The 20790-nt window shown below is 34.7% G+C and overlaps 1 long non-coding RNA gene across 1 annotated transcript; it reads left to right on the plus strand.

The window, feature by feature from the left end:
* Positions 1 to 14180: 14180 nt before the first annotated feature.
* On the plus strand, positions 14181 to 20623 carry LOC135224144 (uncharacterized). Its single transcript, XR_010316649.1, has 4 exons — positions 14181 to 14599; positions 16198 to 16308; positions 16548 to 16618; positions 16965 to 20623. It is a non-coding gene; the product is annotated as an uncharacterized LOC135224144 (long non-coding RNA).
* Positions 20624 to 20790: the final 167 nt, after the last annotated feature.

Below are 20790 nucleotides of genomic sequence, written 5' to 3' on the forward strand. Positions count from 1 at the left end.
GATGATATTCTAACATTTTGGGATAATAGGTGGATCAATTTTAATCAATTCCTTTCAAAATTAAACGCATTAGTGCCCAGCATCAAATTTAAAGTTGAATGGCAAACAGACAAAAAAATTCCTTTTCTTGATGTTTTAATAATCAGAGACACGACAGAATACAAATTTACCATATACAGAAAACCAACGTTCTCACTTTCATTGATTAACTACTTTAGCTATCACGACATTGCTATCAAGATAGGTGTAGCCAGCAATCTGTTCTTAAGAGCCTTACGAATTTGTTCCCCAGATTCCCTGAAAAAAGAATTTGAACTAATTCGTAAGCAACTTTCGTCTTGAGAGTATCCTGACCATATAATTGAGAAAGCAATTCACAAAGCAAACGTAATTTTATACCAACCCCCTCAAAATAAGACCAAAGAGACACCAACAATAAAATTAAAATTCCTCACCTGGACAGGATTAAGACAGTGACTCAGACCCTTGGAAAATCTAACCCTTTTGCATTTACTTACCTAAACACCTTAGCCAAATCCCTGATTAACGTCCAACAAAAGACATTCCCCAAGGAAACAGGGGTTTATGAAATCCCATGCCAGGACTGTGACCAATCTTACATCGGATTTACAGGAAAATCACTTCCCCAGAGATTAATGCAACACAAACGGTCAGTTAGGTATGGACAACAGAACTCAACTATTTTCAACCATATAAATGAACATAACCATAGAATAAACTGGAATTTGTCACGTATAATTTATAGCAGCAACTGCCAGTACAAGAGTCAAATGATGGAATCGGCCTTAATAAAAGAGAGGCAGGTAATGAACATCTCTAAAGGAGCATGGGATTCAGATGTGATCGACAAGGTTTTCATTCAACCAACGCTTAAGAAGATTAAAGGAAGATTATCAGCGGGGGTGACCTAAATTGGCTTACCTGTGGATGGATCTCTTGGTATAAATACCACCTTTTCTGTAAACTTTTCTCATTCATATACCTGAAGAGAGAGACAGCAGTCTCTGAAATATAGTACTTTTCTCTCTATTTTTTGGTGTTTTTATGGGCTCCTTTTATTATATATATATATATATATATATATATATATATATATATATATATATATATATATATATATATATATACACGATATATATATATATATATATGTGTGTGTGTGTGTGTGTGTGTGTGTGTGTGTGCGCGCGTGCGTGTTTGTGTATATGTGTTTATATATGAATTAGAATTTTGATAAAATAGGATGTCACCTACTTTTTTTCATTAATATCGTTTGAGTCTTTGAAAGCAAATTTCTAATGCAACTCGAATAGTCATTTTGATCGATACATGTCTTTGTATAAATTTTTCCTCTATTAGCTCTCATTAGAAAAGTTATATTAAATGATAATTGAATACTCCAATTGCAAGACATGTAAGCTTAACTAAAGGCAAACCAAGAAAATAACTAAGAAGTAACTGGAAAAACAATGTAACTCTTATTCCCATCGACGCTTGAAGTTATAAAATCGTGATAGAAAAAAGAAAGAAAATAACCATATTTTTTACTAAGTAAAGTGAAAAAAAAAACCATCGTTATATGACGCATCTATGCGTATCAAAGTCTATGTAATGGAAAAAGGTTCGGTCATTATGGGCCGATGGGATGACACTGATACTTTACTTCCTCCTCACCTAATGGCTAGAATGATCGTACGTTCCTCCGATAATTCTCTCTCTCTCTCTCTCTCATAGAAGAATTAACGTCTCGACAAAACAGGAGGTCCGATAGGATATCAGAAATCGATATTAATGGGTCTTTGAGCGTGGGAAGAGAGCCAGGATGAATTAGCCTATGGTTTTTCGAGGGGCGACACCATCTGGGAAGGGAGTAAAAAAGGTAGCGACCGAAGGATGAGGCACATTTATTCATGAATTTTAAGGTCATTCAGCGCTGAATCGGAAATTCATAGTGAAAAGTTTGAAAGGTGTAACAGAAGGAAAACCTCGCAGTTGCACTATGAATTAATTGTTGGGAGAGGCTGAAGAATAAGATGGAAGAAAGTGAATATGCAAGGAGGTTCAGTAAAAGGAACGAAAGACGGTGCCACTAGAGGCCGAGGGCACGTCGCAAAGAACCCTAAATCATGCACGGCTTGAACTGCACTGACGGCGTTAACTTCCTACGGAGAGGAATTTTAAGTGTTCCTAAATAGCTACTTAAAACAGAGATTTTTTATTCATAAATATGACGACTCTAATTCATATTAAATTTAATTATATCAAATTTGAGTATATGTTTTAAAGCAATTGTGGATTTGATGTTTCAGTTTCTTTGGTAAAACAGTCACCCGTAGAACAAGAAACTTCAAAATCTAAGAATCGAATTGGAGAAGGCCAAAAATATTTCAACATATATGAATTATGAATCATCTCTCTCTCTCTCTCTCTCTCTCTCTCTAAAAACCGCGTTGAGTTTTGAAATATATGTTTTTCATAGTTTTCCTGTTCACTATACTTTCTAACTGACATCTTGGTTGCATGGGCACAGATCACACAGATATATATATATATATATATATATATATATATGATATATATATATATAATATATATATATATATATGTATATATATGTATATATATATATGTGTATATATATATATATATATATATATATATATATATATATATATATATATATCATATATATATGTATATATACAATATATATACACACACACACACACACATATATATATATATATATATATATATATATATATATATATATATATATATATATATATATATGTATATATGTATATATATATATATATATATATATATATACTATATATATATATATATATATATATATACATAATGAGATGATAATCTCGTTATTCTATTTTTAATGGTAGTGATGGACCAAGAACGGCAGGCAGCTGGTAACATATTCTCTCTCCCTCTCTCTCGGCGAGAGAGAGAGAGAGAGAGAGAGAGAGAGAGAGATTCCCAACAACTCTCTCTCTCGATACACCTCCCCCTTCCATTATCTAAGGTCATCAAATCAGACGCGGAACTTACAAAAATATGCATTTATTTAAAAGCCAAGTATTAACTGAATAACTCAGGTTCTTAACAGAAAGATTAAATGAACGATTGGACTCAAATAACCCTACTCTATATTTCTACTCCAATACTCTAATATTATCTTAGTCATAAAACTAGTCAAGTCATAATACAGTACACCATAGTAATTAAGTCAGTTCCCATTTTTCCAGATCAATTCCCCATATTCCAGATCAATCGCCTGTTAGAAGACAGGAGAACACTCCAATAAGCATAAGAGCATAATCAAAAGATCATATAAACAGAACATCTCTGAAATAAATATTTAAATACAATCCAGCCACACTTATATAAAAACGCTTGCAGAAGCCATCCTGGCTCTGCCGCCTCTCTGTAATGGTCTATCCATCATTGGTTACACTACATCCCCATATGTAGGGGGAAAAGGCTCGCACATACGAATTCACACACAATGTTCACCCCCATGAACTGCTTGAATCTAGTTTCAAAGTCACCTCTGCGCTCATAGCGACAGGACGAGGCACTGATTTGCTAAGACAGCAATCTTGATCACACCACCCAAAGGAGGATGCGTTAGCATTCCCAATGCTTGTCACTCGGACCACTCTGTCTCTAGGGAAGTTAAATGATGAGTCTCTGCATTCCAAGAAACGTCATAGCATATCACATTATATATTATTAATCATAGCAAATCCCTCTTTATGTAACAGATTGCTCGGCCACTTGAATTGCTAGCACCAGCCGAGCCATAGCTCACATAAAACAGCTTATACATATAAAACACATTGGCCGGCTCATTAAACGCTATGATAAAAAATAACTGCACGTCTCTGGCAGTACAATGCCTATCACACATTATCCCAACAACCTGCATATGGGCTATAACGACAATTGAATGTAGAAAAACATTTCTTCATCTTGAACTTTCTCACGCTCCCGTGCATGTGATTGGTCTGCAGCTGCAATTGCACAGACTCGTGAAACACGCTGTAGAAAGGCGAAACCCCTCCCCGTGGAAGACAACTGGCGATTTCCATAGTCCAAAAGCGCTGTAGAACCCTGTAGACTCGTAGAAATTCTCGCATGTGGGAACATCGGCAACATCTCTGCAACGGTTGAAGTGTGTCTTGCTAGCGTTGGGGAACGATGTTTATGGTGTTGCAGTATGTCAGTCATATCATTGGTCAATTAAAGAAAAATTAACCCCAGACATACTTCTCTCAATTAATGACCTCAGAAATTCTAAGAAATACTAACTGAACATTTATTTTTCCAATTAACCCCCTTTAATCACCACTGATATGACCAGTGAACTAATTGCTAACTACAACTCGTGAAGGAACTCCATAAGATTGTTAATCATAAATCATTATCATAAACCCGTAAAGAAAAATATTAAATTCTCCAACTTAATTCTCCAATAACACAAAAAAAGGCTTTACCAACCCCATACAAGTTAGCACACACTCCAAACTCACAGAAACTCCACGGACATCTGTCATCACATTTCAAACTCACAAATTTTCACAAGTAAAAAAAAAGCTTGACAAACCCAGCCCCAGATTATAACCAAAAAATGTTCTCTCAAGCTCTGACATTTCAGTAACCCACAAAATCAGTAAAAACTCTTAAACTATCTAACAGCAAAACCCTTTACTGCTTACATAACTAATCTCCATGAAATATAATGCCAAACACCCTTCCATCTAATTCACTAACCCCGACAAATCATATCTCCTGTCCAAAAATAGAAATGCTATTTAAAGCTTAACCCCAATTACATCTCTCGTAGGAAAAGAAAAAAAAGTAAAAAAAAAATAATAGCAACAATAATAAGTGAACTTTTCCCATTGCAAAGCACAATATATATAATACACACAATCCAACCTTTCCCCACTAAATGCAATATGTATCGTTATGGAATTTGCCATCGCAACAATTTCGTCGATCGGAAATGACCGGAAACAACCCTCTTACGAAGTACATCTCCGTGAAATGCCAAAATCAGCATCTCTCAGAATAGTGCAAAACTCTGAGTGATCAACACTGAAGGAAAAGAGTTCGTGACCGGACTCATCACAGCATTATCAGCAAAAATCCACCTGTGAACACGTCAGGTACTCGAACTGCAATATAGAAATGTCTAGTCAGACTTGCAACTTCAGAAACCCCATGATGCTCCAAAAAAATTCGATACTGACACCATATAAGCACATTCCACAAAATTATATCCAGAAGATCACCAAGATGCCAAAAACTTGTCTTAAAGGCATAACTCCCACATGATACTGCCCAATTATATAGAACAAATTATCACCTATTCGGGATATAAACTACGGTAAACTCACCACAATTCCACCAATTATATGCCGCCAAAAATAACCCACTGGTGAATATAAAGAATGCAACATCTCCATAGGGACTCATAAAATTGCAATGCATTAATGCCACTCGCCTCTTAAAAGCCACCACACCCAAAAATAACCACAATGCCCCTCTTTTTTGGCTCGTAAAACCCCAGAAATTCAGCTCCAAAAATCATAACCACAAAAAGGAAAAAAAAGTCACCATCAAAGATTAGTGCCACACACATATTACCATGTTAATAATAATACCACCTAGGCAATATAAATATTCCCTCCATTTGACCAATGACTCCATATCACCATATTCCCCTCTATTTCACCAATAACCACATATGGAATAAAAACAAGTCTCCAAAAAAAGATATTATATCTCCAAGGAGGGTAATAAAAAAAGAAACTCCGTCCCCAAAAAATGCACTCAAAGCATCTAGCTAATACTCTCGAAAATGTTGCCCCATATCTTCTCTCAAAGGTTTCCATTTGCACAAAAAATGGCTGCAAAAATAATTGAACTAAACATAGCTCTCACCACCATAGGCCTAAACTATGGACTATCTCCAACCAAATGAAAAATATCAAATGGCCAAAATATTATATCTCCAATTATATCTCAAATCATATCTCCAATTCTCCAGCAAAATAACTCAGTGTTATAGTAAAAAACTATAAACTCTCTGTCTAGCATAACTGCTGAGAGGGGCAAAAACTTGGCAAATAAAATTGCCCAGGAAATTCTAGAAAAAAATCATCAGTATGCCATAACTCATTATAACAAAACTCCAAATCCAAAGTGTCTAAGCAAAGACTTCCCCATATTCACTACGGCACAGGCCACCAGAAACTCAACCAAATTTCCTATCTATGGCAAAGTTGCAACAAACACAATTGTGCAAGAGGCAAACAATTTCCGGAACACAAATATCCAGAAAAAAAAAAATGTAGTGCCATCACATAAACATTCAAAAATCAAAAAAATTTTCCCCTAAATCTCTCTGCCGCATCAAACGGCTGAAATTAAAAACACATTCCCAAACAATGACTCCAAGTCATGATGTGAGATATAAAAAATTCACACAAACTGTCCCTGAGAGAAAAATAAATTCAAATTCGCCCAGCAATGGCTAACATCCAAATAAGGGAAAGAAAATCAATGGCACTGATAACTGTTCCCGTGACACCTGTAACATCTGTGATTCACTTAAACGTCAAGCAACTGTCTGCTGAACCCATAAAAAAAAGAAAAACTGAATTTGTGATTAGTTCCTCCCATATTCACAAAACAGCACCACCCTTAATATTCATTACAAGCACCCATGTTAGTATCAGAAAAAATAACACCAGTATCAGTATCATCAGTATCAGAATTCGCCAGTATCAGTAGTATCACCAAATATTAGTACTCGCCCATTCACCAGTATTAAGTATCAGAATCACCAACTACCAGTACTCGCTAGTATTACCAAAATTCACCAAAAATTATCACCACCATGAACTCTTATAGAATCCCCATAAATATCTCCAGTAATGATAATAATCCTCCATAGTAATTCTCCATAATAATTCCAATTAAATGTCTCCCCGTAAACAATTCTCTGTAATAATTCTCCATAATAATTCTCCATAAATATCTTCATAAAATATCTCCCATATCACCAGTAGTCATTCTATTTTGAAAGGTAGCGATGGACCAAGAGCGGCAGGCAGCTGGTAACATATTCTCTCTCTCTCTCTCTCTCTCTCTCTCTCTCTCTCTCTCTCTCTCTCTCTCTCTCTCTATTCTCAATAACTCTCTCTCTCTCTCTCTCTCTCTCTCTCTCTCCATCCATCTTTCTCTCTCTCTCTCCATCCATCTTTCTCTCTCTCTCTCTCTCCCTCCATCCATCTTTCTCTCTCGAGAGAGAGAGAGATTCCCAACAACTCTCTCGATACCCTTCCCCCCTCCATTATCTAAGGTCATCAAATCAGACACGGAACTTACAAAAATATGCATTTATTTAAAAGCCAAGTATTAACTGAATAACTCAGGTTCTTAACAGAAAGATTAAATGAATGATTGGACTCAAATAACCCCACTCTATATTTCTACTCCAATAATCCAATATTATCTTAGTCATAAAACTGGGCAAGTCATAAGACAGTACACCATAGTAATTAAGTCAGTTCCCATTTCTCCAGATCAATTCCCCATATTCCAGATCAATCACCTGTTAGAAGACAGGAGAACACTCCAATAAGCATAAGAACATAATCAAAAGATCATATAAACAGAACATCTGAAATAAATATTCAAATACAATCCAGCCACACTTTGGCCAAAATAAAGAAAAGGCTTACCCATTCAGCACAGAATGCACCACACTATATAAAAACACTTTGCAGAAGCCATCCTGGCTCTGCTGCCTCTCTGTAATGGTCTATCCATCATGGTTACACCACATTCTCATATGTAGGGGGGAAAAGGCTCGCACATACGAATTCACAAACAATGTTCACCCCCATGAACTGCTTGAATCCAGATTCAAAGTCACCTCTGCGCTCATAGCGACAGGACGAGACACTGATTTGCTAAGACAGCAATCTTGATCACACCACCCAAAGAAGGATGCGTTAGCATTCCCAAGGCTTGTCACTCGGACCACTCTGTATCTAGGGAAGTTAAATGATGAGTTTCTGCATTCCAAGAAACGTCATAGCATATCATAGTATATATTATTATCATATCAAATCCTCTTTATATATATATATATATATATATATATATATATATATATATATATATATAATATATATCTATATATATATATAAAATTAATATATATAATATATATATCTATATATATATATATATATATGTGTGTGTGTGTGTGTGTGTGTGTGTGTGTGTGTATGTGTGCGTATATGTGTGAGATTATAGAGTAATGCAAAAGCAATTCCCCCTTCAACAAGACATATGGAGAAACAGACAGAGGAGAAAAAACGGCAGTGTAAATATATTCTTTGCATTATCATAAGGCCCCTGGATTTTTCTCAAGGTTTAGATAGAACCAGACTTCTGGATGGAATTTAGGCTACTGACGACGAAATCGATCATTTTAATTTTCTTCTATTATATCCTCATAGAAAAAACAGTCAACCTTTGATATCAGTAAAGAGTTTCAATAAAATGTAAATTTTCATTCTCAATATTGGAGTATTTTTCTTTATGTCAACAATAAAAGGCTTTCCCTCTTAGAGAATATCCGAATTCAGAAATATTAAAATTTTCATATTTTAACAAAAAATTAGGTAAGTCGTAGTAGTAGTGATGTTTCCAGTTATCGGCAGAGAAATGTGTAGCTTAAAAATGTATTATTTCGACTAAATGAGATTAAAAATTCATAATTTAGTTTAAACAAGAATTTTATTTTGCCTACTATAGGACTTTTGCTTTCTAATCACGTAACTATTGAATATTTCCTCATAATTTTTCTTTGAGTACAAGGGACATTTATCACAAGTGACCTGAATTTTGATCAGTCAGAGACAGATTCGTCTGAAATGTTCTTTTTCTGATAGCCCCACACTCAAATTTCCTGTGAAATATCTCAACATATGCTATTTAATCTTTAATATTTAATACATAGTACTTCCATGCATTTTTCATTGTTCGCTAATTAAACTGATTCAGTGTTTTTTTTTAGTACGCTTTATTCTTTAATGGCACATTGCACTGACTTCTATGAATTTAAGGAACTTATCTTTTTGTACTCTGTCGTAATATAACTTACTGTTAAATTATCTATATTTTCCTTGTTTTCAATAGAATCCTATAGATCTGCTTTACATACAGGCTCAGCATGATCATATTAAATCATTTCTGCCAAGCAATCTCATTTCCTATTCAAGCATTCCATTTCTTCTTCATCTTTTTCTCTTGGCCTGTTATTTCTTATTTATACTTACGCTTTTTCTTGGTAATTGTTTACAAGAGTATGATGACTTGCCAGCCTTTGAAATTTGTAAGAATTTCTGCATATTACATTCCAGCTCTACTTTGAAGATTTTATTTTCAGAATTTTTTTTATTTTTAACTCACTCTGGATAGGGAATTAATTGGAAAACTACGCTTTGCTTATAGGATTTCCTTTTCCATTTATTGACTTTTTATCAGACTTCATCATATGTTCTATATGGGGTATTCATAGGCATTTGAATATGATTCGTTTTCCAAATTTCCTGATTGCTATCAATAACGGGAAGACTAGTTTGAAGCATTATATTCGTATTTCTTCTTTGGCGAAGAGTTATTTTTTAATAGTTCATTGATGTCTCGTGTACTTAAAAAATTCACTTTCATTTGTTAGTTACTATAATTTTTAAACTATCGATTAATAAACAGTTTGGGGGGAGGGGGTTACTCCCGCTTTGATTAGGATTTTTCAGTGTTGTCAGTTTCATATCTTCTTTTCTACATTTTTTTCTTATTTTTGGGACTGAAATTCCCAATGAGATTACAGGAAATGTTCCACGAGCTTGATTTTCCACTGAAGCATGAAAATGTATTTGATAATTTTTATTTTCAAGTTTAAATTATTAGTCAATGCTCTCATCTCACTACATATTAACTTTTACTTTTTTATTGAAATGTAATATTAAAGAAAACTAACAATTCCAGTACTGGTTGATTCTGCAAAGAGGAAAGTTAATCTTAACATATTTTGTCTGATGCTTTTACTTATATAATTTTGCTCTTGCCGTAATTTTTTTTCAACAACACAATATATTTTACCCTAACGGGGAGATCAGTAGCCTAAGTTTATAAAAATGGGCCAGGTTTCCACTGTCTATAAATATAGCTGAAATCTATGCATAATTAATTGTATTCATTTTCTGTTATTGAAAACGATTCTTGTGTAAATGTCAACTGAAAGCATCTTCAGCCAATTTATTTCCATTATTTTTATGAGTAATTGGAAGCGTTACTTAGATAATGTATTTTCCTTTAATATTTGTAGTATACTAGTGTATATAAAGCTAGCATCACCCATTCCATTGTGTGTGAAAAATTTAAAAATATAATGTCGAGCAAATATTCTCCGGTTCATAACTAAATTGATAATGTTTACATTAGGGTCAGAGAGAAACCTATCGGTCCTACGATCCAACACCCATTAACAATTTACATTCGTACACCACTTAAAGAAACTTAAGATGAACAATTTGGGTCTGAGGTCTCTTGGGTAATTTACGAGGAACGTTTTTGGTTAACAACAAAAGTTGTGTTAGGTAAGACGTCCGATCTTCACAGTACTCTTTAATGTTCCTCTGTAACCTTCGCTAATATTTTTTTTATTGAAACCCTCGTAATACGGTGCTGAATGAGAGCAAAGGGTTGAGAAAAGTAGTCGCTGAAAATAACAGAAAGCTTATCATGGTAACACGAAGCCAATGATGAAACATTCAACTGACAGCGGTTATGAAGGGGTAGTTAATAGATGGTTGCATATATTTGAAAATATAAGATTTCAAGCCCATGAATAAAAAAAAAAAATTGACCCAGTTATGACAACTCCAGCGTTTATCATCAGATGGCATAGAGCAACGCTCACATTCATGAAAAAAAAAGTAGCTACGGGATCGTTTGACCTTTGAAGAAGAGTAAGCCAAAATTTAACGAAAGGGAAACAGCTGACATAACATAAAGCAGAGTTACCTGAAATCAGTTAATCAGGCATCATGATCAAAAGCACCCTCGCCAAAATGCATCATTCCGAGACCAAGATTAAAATTAATTGAATTATTATCAGCTAATGGCCTTGATTTGTTGAGGTAATCTGATAATCTGGAGTTCTGGATTAAGCCACGTATGGTCGAATCAGCTTTTCCAATTATCATTCTGAATTATCCTGTAATCCTGTTTAAGCTAGATTGCAGAATGCATCGAGTAGCATAAATACGCGATTCATGTTACTTTATAAACTCATTCAACAAAGTTCATTTTGATCATGGTGACTGGACAAAGTCATTAACATTTTCATTAGTATCCAGTTACTGATGAAAATAACATATCAGGTAGAGGTTACTTTTCAGGTATTTCGCCGTTCTAACAAAAAGATGAAATTTAAAATAAGGATAAGGTTGGATATCAGTTCGCAATCTCTCTAAAGTTAAAGCCTTACGAATGATGGTGCTATGATCCTCGCTTTTTGGGAGCCTAGATTTAACCAAAGCTTTAGGCATATATATATATCCATATATGATATATATTATATAGATATATATATATTATATATATATATATATATGTATATGTGTATGTATATATATATATATATATATATATATATATATATATATATATATATATATATATTGTGGTGGCTGGAGTAATTAATCCTCTGGTTCACTTGTGACCCACTAATGCACAAGCATAAATCCAACCCAAGAGCTACTAATGATTAACTAATGGAAGACATTTAGCTATTCTTAACACGTCCAAAAACCCATTGTTTTTTTTTATTTGTTTCGTTTTATCTTAACACATTAAATTGCAAGTATTTCGCTTTAAAATGAGATCATGATAAATGTCATAGCAAGAATGGTAGCCTCTGCGACAAACAATGAGTTACACAGACCTGGTTTCTTATTAATGGTGAAATATATTATCGATTTATTGGAAAAAGATAAAGAAAATTCCAAAGGTCTTGGAAATATTCTTCCAGGATCAAAAAATGGAAAACCTGATTTAGTATAGCTATTTTATCGCTCTCATTTACAAGACTTCGGATAAAGGGATAAGTACCTGTTGTTTAATCCAGCAGTGAAGCGGTGATGCTTTCATGTTTAAGCAATATCCATGTTTTGCGAAGGATATAAAGGGGATAAACATATTCAAAAAGTCAAATTTTTGTAGTAGTCCTATTTCGGGACTAACGCCTCTGCAGATTCCAATCAGATCGCAGAAAGCGGGATAAAAAATGTCGTAAGATTTTCGTTTGACAACATTTTACTTTGGAGTTATGACTAACAAACCTTAATCTACTGGCATCGAAAATTTATGGATGGCATGCTCTAAATTAATCTATTTCTGACCTGCTGATTCTAAGACTCCAGTTCTATTTTAGGAAGAAAAAATTCTTTCCTCCCTCTCCTAAAAGTATGTGAGTGATGGTTTGGCGAATTACTGGGTTTTAACTGCATATTATAGTTGTGTCAACTGATGTATATCATAGAAAGTTATCCTCTAATGCTGAAACTAATAAACTAACGATTGTTTATGGGGCTGATATGCAAGATGTTCCTGTAAAGAATGAGACTTCTACAGGCATAGTTATCGTGATTTAGACACTTAATATAGATGGAAATTGGAAAATGAAAAAAAAAAGTGTTTTTTTTTTTTATAAATAATGCATTAAATAAGTGGTTCTGTCAACAAATCAATAAGATATTAGACCTATAAGAAATTTATTTGCAGATAAATAAGAAATATATGAAAATATATCAGTTCACTAACGTTAGTTTAGTAAGAATAATACTAGATACAAGTTTGGCAGTTGGTCGAAACTTCGCCTGAACACTGACTGTTGACTATAAAAAACCAACCAACTTTAAAGTTGGCTAATTAAAACGACGCGTTGACGGTCCTGGGAGTTTCATCACAGAGTCTTCTTGAGTAACTTCCAAGTAAGAGAGATGTAATCTTCTTGGAATAACTTACGAAGTTGACCAAATTCCTCCTGCTCCTCTTTTTTTTTTTTTTTTTTTTTTTTTAAGAAAGTGAAAATTACTCCAGTTGATATATCTCAAATTTGAGTAAGAAGGTAGATATCACAGACGAATTAGACAAGGAGTGATTTAACGATAAATAAGTTACATTTCCGCCAAAACTTTGAACCTTGGCACCAAGAGTTATTGTTGGCAATTCCCTGTCAGGATTTGAGACTCATATGAGGTAAGATTTCCATATCCGGTTAACTCCCACGACGTGCGAAATAAAACTTTCCTTGAATAATGTCATTTCAACCTCGTTTGTTTCATGACACTTCGGTGTAACAAGATTCTGCACTTTATCCTTGGTCGTAACCATGACGGAGAGAGAGAGAGAGAGAGAGAGAGAGATAGAGAGAGAGAGAGAGAGAGAGAGAGAGAGAAATCAGCGAATTTCTCAATTCACATTAAAATGTAATTATTCCACATTCATACAATGACATTCCAATGCATATACGTAAATATAATATATATATATGTATATATATATATATATATATATATATATATATATATATAATATATATATATATATATATAGTAGATATATAGATAGATAGATAGATAGATAGATAGATAGATAGATAGAATAGATAGCCTGCACTTAGTGTTTTGAATGAAACACTACAAATAGGGCATATGTTTCCAGCTTCTTCGTCCGTATAAACAGTCAAATCTACTATGTAGCGAGTCTCTACAACAATTATTATCATAATAATATGACTCAATTATAAACTTGTATATTAATTGATATTACTGAATTGCTGTGTCGTCTCTATTTAATGAGAAATGAAAACACATTAAAGTTATTATTATTGTTATACATTATCATAAAATTAAGTTTAAACTTTAGGAAACCTGAGGTCGTGTTAAAATTTCCCGGTTTGAAGTTCCTGTGAACTTCTAAATCTAATTCTAATAGAAGAAGACTCTTGGTTTGTTTTGGGCAGTACTGCCATTGTTAGCGTAGACTGTAAGAGCTGAAAACGCGAAGATGGCTGACATTTGTCCGGGTGTTTCTGTAATATACTTTCGTGATATAATCGTGGTGTTTACGGAACTTTCAGTTATGTTTATGTATGAAATGTGAGCTGATGGCTAGGCTATATAACCCACCTGAACAATTTCAGTGATTTTGAGGCAGAAAATGAATGTGCCCAAATTTTTAATCGCCGGTTCATGTATAGTTCCTTCGGTGATGCACAGATCCGGTGCTCATAGAACTCTCAGTGGTTGCCCTATTACGGTGCTTTTAAGTGAAATATGTGAGTTTGACTAGTATATATCTAGGCAGAGAAAGTTCACAGTGGGTTTTGAGAGCAAACGAAACTTCGTTTATGAAGGGTGACTTGGTAGCTATAACAGCCTTCACTAAGTGCCTCGAGTTACAGGTAAATACATTGCTTCAATAACAATTTTAAATGCCTTACTTTATTTTATGGGGATACCTATGGTGAGTGACTGTAGCCTACTTTGGTGGTAGATATCACATCCTAAATTATGAATACCATTATTATTCACTACCACATGTTCGTGGACCAGAATAAGGGAAAGTTACTCGTTTCCTATCCAGGTTTAAACATTAAGGTACATATAGGTCCTTTAAAAACCCTTTGTTTTCACTGTGTCAAATTCCGTTTTTTACACACGTTGGCTGAGTGTGTTCGCTCCATCCGGAGAGAGTGATCAGTTGAGGAGGTTAAGCCAATCACAATCTGGTTTCTTGCAGCTCTGGGTTCTGATTGGCTGAACCGTCCCTTAGTTAGTGACAAGATGTAAACAGTCCTCCCTTCTGGTTTGAATGTCATACCATTGCTTAGAATAACTTTTCTGGACAATATCAAATTTATTGTATTTGTTATAGTTTTTATATTTGAATTTTGAAAGGAAATGTTTCTTGGTGTTAGTAACAGGGAAGCAAATTCACCTGGGCTTTCAATAGTAACTTTAGGAGGGGTTTGAAAGTGCATCCTTCTAGTGGAGGCTACGGTCCTTCCAGTAGGTTCGTACTTGAAAAAGATACTGGTTGTAACTTTTTCAAGTACGAACATCGATGACAATAGTGAGAAAGGTAAATCTAGGTAAGAACTCTTTGGAATTCTTTGGAAATTACAGTTTCCTATAGTATTTGGGTTGCTTATTAATAATTTGCCGTTATTTTTTGGGGGGTCGACTGTAATTATCCCCCGGGGCTAGTACTAACCACGGCGAAATACAAGTGACGCTCCAATCCCTAGTGGCTGTCGTATTCGTGGGAACGTTCCTTGCAGTCCGTGCAGAGTTATTGCCTAGAATTACCTTTTAGACATGGGTGACATTTACTGAACGTCACCCTATTGCTAGTTTTTGGTAAAACTGAAGACTACTGCTTAGCCTTTCCAGTTCAGTAACTAGACCACCAGTTTATGTGGATATGAATGCTTTGTTAGTACCAGCCCCTATGGGATGACTACAGAAACATAAAATTTAGTAAACGTCGAAGACATAAAATAAACGAAAGATATAAAGGAAATATAAAGGAAATTATAAAGGAAAGGGAGTAAATATCCTGGTCAAACGAGCACGAACCAGGTCGGGATAGTAGTCTTCAGTTTTACCCAAGTTTTATCCTTAACACTGTTTGAAACCCATGAGCGTTGTGTGGCATCTCCATACTAAATGCACAATTGGCTGGTTGAGTAGTCGTAAAGAGTAAGCAGTGATAAAAACTACTATTAGCTAGGCTTATCGTTGATGTGATATTACAGTGGAGTTGTATTCCCATAAATAAGTTATGCTTTGTGAAACGTGAAAATACTGTACTTTTAAATTAGGTTATTATACCAATGGAAAAGTTATCACAGTAACTGTTCATGTGTCAAAATTTTCGGGATGAGAGGTCAAGGCAAAAATGTAGTACATTCATTCATAATAATTATTATAATGCTTAATGTTGTAGTTCTGGGTTGATACATAGTATGTTTAATAGTTTTGAATGTTGTACTTGCAGGAAGTCATGTAGAATCCCCCAGTTTTACAAGATGAGGTGACCTAAAGTCATGTAGAATCCCCCCCAAGCCATAAACTCTGGGAATATGAGAAACTTCCAGATGCTCTAGCAGTAAGTTTGATTTATGGTTTTATACTTTTCTGAACTTTTTCAGGTTTTTTTTATTACATATTTTGTTCTGGCTTATTTGTTTCTATATTCTTAGTTGTTAAAGGCTAGTGTGAACAAACAGGCATGTAGTATATATGAGGCACATTACATTCTTGATATTATTCGTATGGGTATTATACTTTTGGTATTATCCATACTGGGTATTTGACATGATAATAATATATTTATTTTTTTGCCAGGACCATCCAGGATGGGATGAAAATTCAAGGCCCGTGGATTGATTTTGGACTGCATTTGCCAAACCCATATGGTAAGAGATATGCTCTTCAGCTAAAGTATGTACTATATGCTTTATAAAGATGTTTATGTCTCTGGTCCAAGGCCAGTGTTATTTGTCAATCTGAAACTTTAATCAGCTGCCTCAGAACCTTTTCTGAGACTTTTGTAGGTTGCCCCTGCGTTCTCATTTCGCTATAACACACTCTCTTTCTTCTCTCTGCATAGATAATATTAGCATACAGCTCAGGAAGTTTAATCTTTTGTGTAGACAGGCATTTAATAATAGAGTATCATAAAATGAATACATATCTAGAGTTAATTTTGAAAAAGAAAATCTGTGAAGTGTTACATTGAATAATAAAGTATTTGCTTTCCAGGTAGATATGGCATGCAGTATGAAGATAGGGAGAAGAATTTTCATCAGTATCCCAAACATCAAATCACAAGAACATGGAGATTAAGAACACAGCTAGATTTTCGTGTCATCGATTTCCAGCATGGATATGGCAAAATTTTTTCTTACTTGTAAATATGAAGAACACAAGCAATTTTATTCCCATCAAGAATGAAAAATACATTGTACATCGTGTTTACCTCTTAGTAACATTTTATTTTGGTTTTCATGTAATAAGTTGTATTTCATAATTTTTTGTTTAGGGTATCGCAAGTAATTTTAGATATGTGTAATGTGATCTAGAAGACTGCATTGATCTGATTGTAATATTTTGCTAATGTTTGAATGCCCTATGAGAGCAGATGATTCTGGAACTAGTTAGACAATAGCTAGTGATAGGTGAGGCTTTGCTGATTTTGAGTGAGTCCTGTATTTCACACACCTACATACTTTCCTGCTAGTAATATGCATTGAGAATGTCATTCTGACTGTACCATGTATTTGTCTGGTGGGGTATGTCTCAAGTTGCCCTTTTATTCTGAAGTTTATGCCACCAATGTCAAAATGCAGAAGTCCTTTGGTTAATTTCATTGGTATCTACATGTGCAGCTGAATAATGACTCAGCTCAGATAAGGTTAATCACTTAATTTAGATTTGAGTATAGTGCCTCTCCAAAACAGGTCCCTCTGACCAAGTCCTTTAGATATGCAACAGTTCCTTCTACCATTCTCATCGTATATGATTAGATATATCCTTGACTTGGCCCAGATGAAATTGTTAGGAATCAGGTGTGCTGTTTAGTAGTGTATGAGTGTATCAGGGTGGGATGGGGTGTAGCAGTGAGGCAGATAAATAAGTTCTCTGATTCTAGGAGAATATCTTAGCATGTCCATTATAATAGGTTCTGTGTCTAGTCACCTTAATAACCGACCCCTTACTATTTCCCTTCTAATCCTTTCCGACAAGTACTGTTGGACACGCTTTTTATTTTTTTTGCTGTTGTGTTTTGTTTGTTATGCAAATCTTTCATAAGGCCCTTAAAGACATTAAGTCAACCTGAAGTTCATGGCTTCCTACTCTCAGGCATAAATCTGTCTCTGTTGGTTTTCCTTCCACACACATTGTGGCTTTCCTTGAGGTTCTGTTTTTGCACCCACTTTTCCTCCTCTTCATCGGTCACACTTACACCATCCTGTCTACCTCTTCCTTGCCAATGAATTTGCCTCTGTGATTGTCTCCTTTTACTGTATAGTCCATGTCTTGCCGTTTGCATTCAGTCTAATTCATCTTTCTTCATTTACTGTCTGTGGCCATAGGAACATAGATAAACGCAGACCACAGTCTAATTCCTATTTCTTCATTTACTGCCTGTGGCCATAGGGACATATATAAATGCAGATCCCAGTCGTTACTGTACAGTACTTACAAAGTTGAAGGTTCCAAGACACTTATGGCATCTTTCTTTGTCAGGTCTCATCCACTTCTTGATTCATTGATTTATTCTTTCATCGTGTTGATTCTGTTTTAAAGAAAGGTAAGATGTCCTTTTATTGCAGATCCATATTTTTCCTTTCATTTCTACCGTTGTTCCTCCTTCACTTCTCCACCTCTTCATGTGGTTCCACTCTCTCCTCCTTTATTGGAGATCTTTGCATAACAGATGCTTCTTTCCTGCCTCAGTTAATACAAATGTTTTTGTGTTCCAAGACCAGTTCTTGGTGCTTTAGTTATGTATGAGGGGAGCCCACACTGTCTTCTGTGGTCTTGAGTACTTCTTTCTCTTGTACACAGTTGTTCCTGCCCAGCCGTATGACTCAGCCATTGCATATACTTGCCTGTCCCAGAGTGTGCTTGACTGCCCTAGAGTATTTTACTTTCTTAGTGTACTCAACTGCTCCCATGTTCCCAATTGACCTTGCAAACCTGGGTGCCCCTGGGTACTCTGTTTTGGCATAATCAGCTGCTGAATGTACATGAAGGATAGTGTGTATTCAACTGCTCCATTCTATTTGACAGCTTCATTGTATATTATTGTTTCAGTAATTCGTGGATAATTGGTGCTGCACAGTCTTGAAATTTCAGTAAATTAAAGATAATTACAGTATATAAAGTATTGTATTCTATACTTATAGAAAGTGAGAAATTTGTATTTTGGCCATATTTTAACTTGAAGTTACAGTAATTAGAGATGGTATTATAAACCCAAGGAAGTGTTGGACATGAGAGGGAAGTGTCATAGTAGAAAAAAACAATTTTTCTTGTGCAACATACAAGGCTTAGACGTAATGGGTTTGATTTTTTGAAAATTAATTTATCCATTGTATGATAATGTTTGAAAGCTGTTAAATGTTTAAAAAATTGCCTTCTGTAACTTAGCCTCCAACAAAGAATGTGTTAAGTCAAGGTCATTTGTTGGGCTCACAGGCTTTGCCAATCTTTGTCAGAGACCTTGTGTTCTCATTAGAGACTGACAACGAACAAAGCTCCCTAAGGCTAGTAATATCTACCTTCAAGACCTTGCTTTGAGTCTTCTAATTCCTATTCATTAGTGGTTTTCTTGAGACTCGAGCTAATTTCATTGAGGAGCAGCTAATTCTGGTAGTTTCCCCTAATTAAAAGTTTATCTTGTTTTGTGTTTGCAGTTTTATCATTATGTGAACCGGGTGCAAAAACTCGCTACTCACGCTGTTCTGTTTTGATAGTAGGCGTTTATACATTTTTTTTTTCTTTAGAAGATTGGATAGGACATCAAAATGAAGTCCCCTATTTTCATCCTTGAATTGGTCTCCCTTACTTGACCATAGATAATGAGTACCCCACGTGATCCAATAGCTAAATGCAGAGAATCCAGTTATTCATATCTGATAAGAATGCCCAAATTTCAACCAGCACCATGTAAGTTTTGTCAGAATCTTCATCAGTGTCAGTTTATCCAGTTATTGTTTTAAAAGAATCTCATAAGATAAAATCTAAATTCAGTTGTTAAAGATAAATACTTTTTTTTTTCATCCCTATGTGAGATATGTAATTTGACTTGTGGTCAGGTTAAACTAGAAAGTATGTAATGCTGATAATATATAGTAGATGGAAAGTGTCTGATTTTACTGTAAAGACAAATATTGAGGTTTGCGCTGAAAAACTTGGCACCTGGACATAATTTCTAACAATCCCTTCGGGATGTTTTGTTTTAAGCATATATAGTCAAGTTTTTTTTAATTTTGTTCACAGTGGAGGCTCGAGTTCTATGAAATTTTGTCACAGTGGAGGTTCTTTATGGCTAAAATGCATGATTCAGTTTCCATCTAGTGTGAGTACTGTGCAGTGCCATTTTTTACCACGAAGGAAGAAAAGAAACCTGAAGTTGTAAATAGTTTAATATTTATTAATCCGTCCATAGCATGTTTGAAAAGTCAGAATGATTGGGCAACATTTGCTGTTTCTAAGTGTTGCCTTCCTTTGGTCACGTAGGGTTAAAATAATGATGAATTTCATTTGATTTCATGTGGAAAAGATTATATAGAGTTTTTCATGTGGTATGTACATTGTGAGTTTTGTTGTTTTTATTTTAAGGATGAGTTTCAGTTTGTGTATTTATTTTATGGATGAGTTTCAGTTTGTGTAAATACATGTGTGTGTTTTTTGTTAACTCTCTCTCTCTCTCTCTCTCTCTCTCTCTCTCTCTCTCTCTCTCTCTCTTCTCTCTCTCTCTCTCTCTCTCTCTCTCTCTCTCTCTCTCTCCTTTATGAAAGCCTTTATTGCTAATTTAGACAAACTCTTCTGAATTCAAATACAAGAGAAGTGTTAGCAG

Source organism: Macrobrachium nipponense, chromosome 10 (assembly GCF_015104395.2).
Source record: "Macrobrachium nipponense isolate FS-2020 chromosome 10, ASM1510439v2, whole genome shotgun sequence".
NCBI lineage: Eukaryota > Metazoa > Arthropoda > Malacostraca > Decapoda > Palaemonidae > Macrobrachium > Macrobrachium nipponense.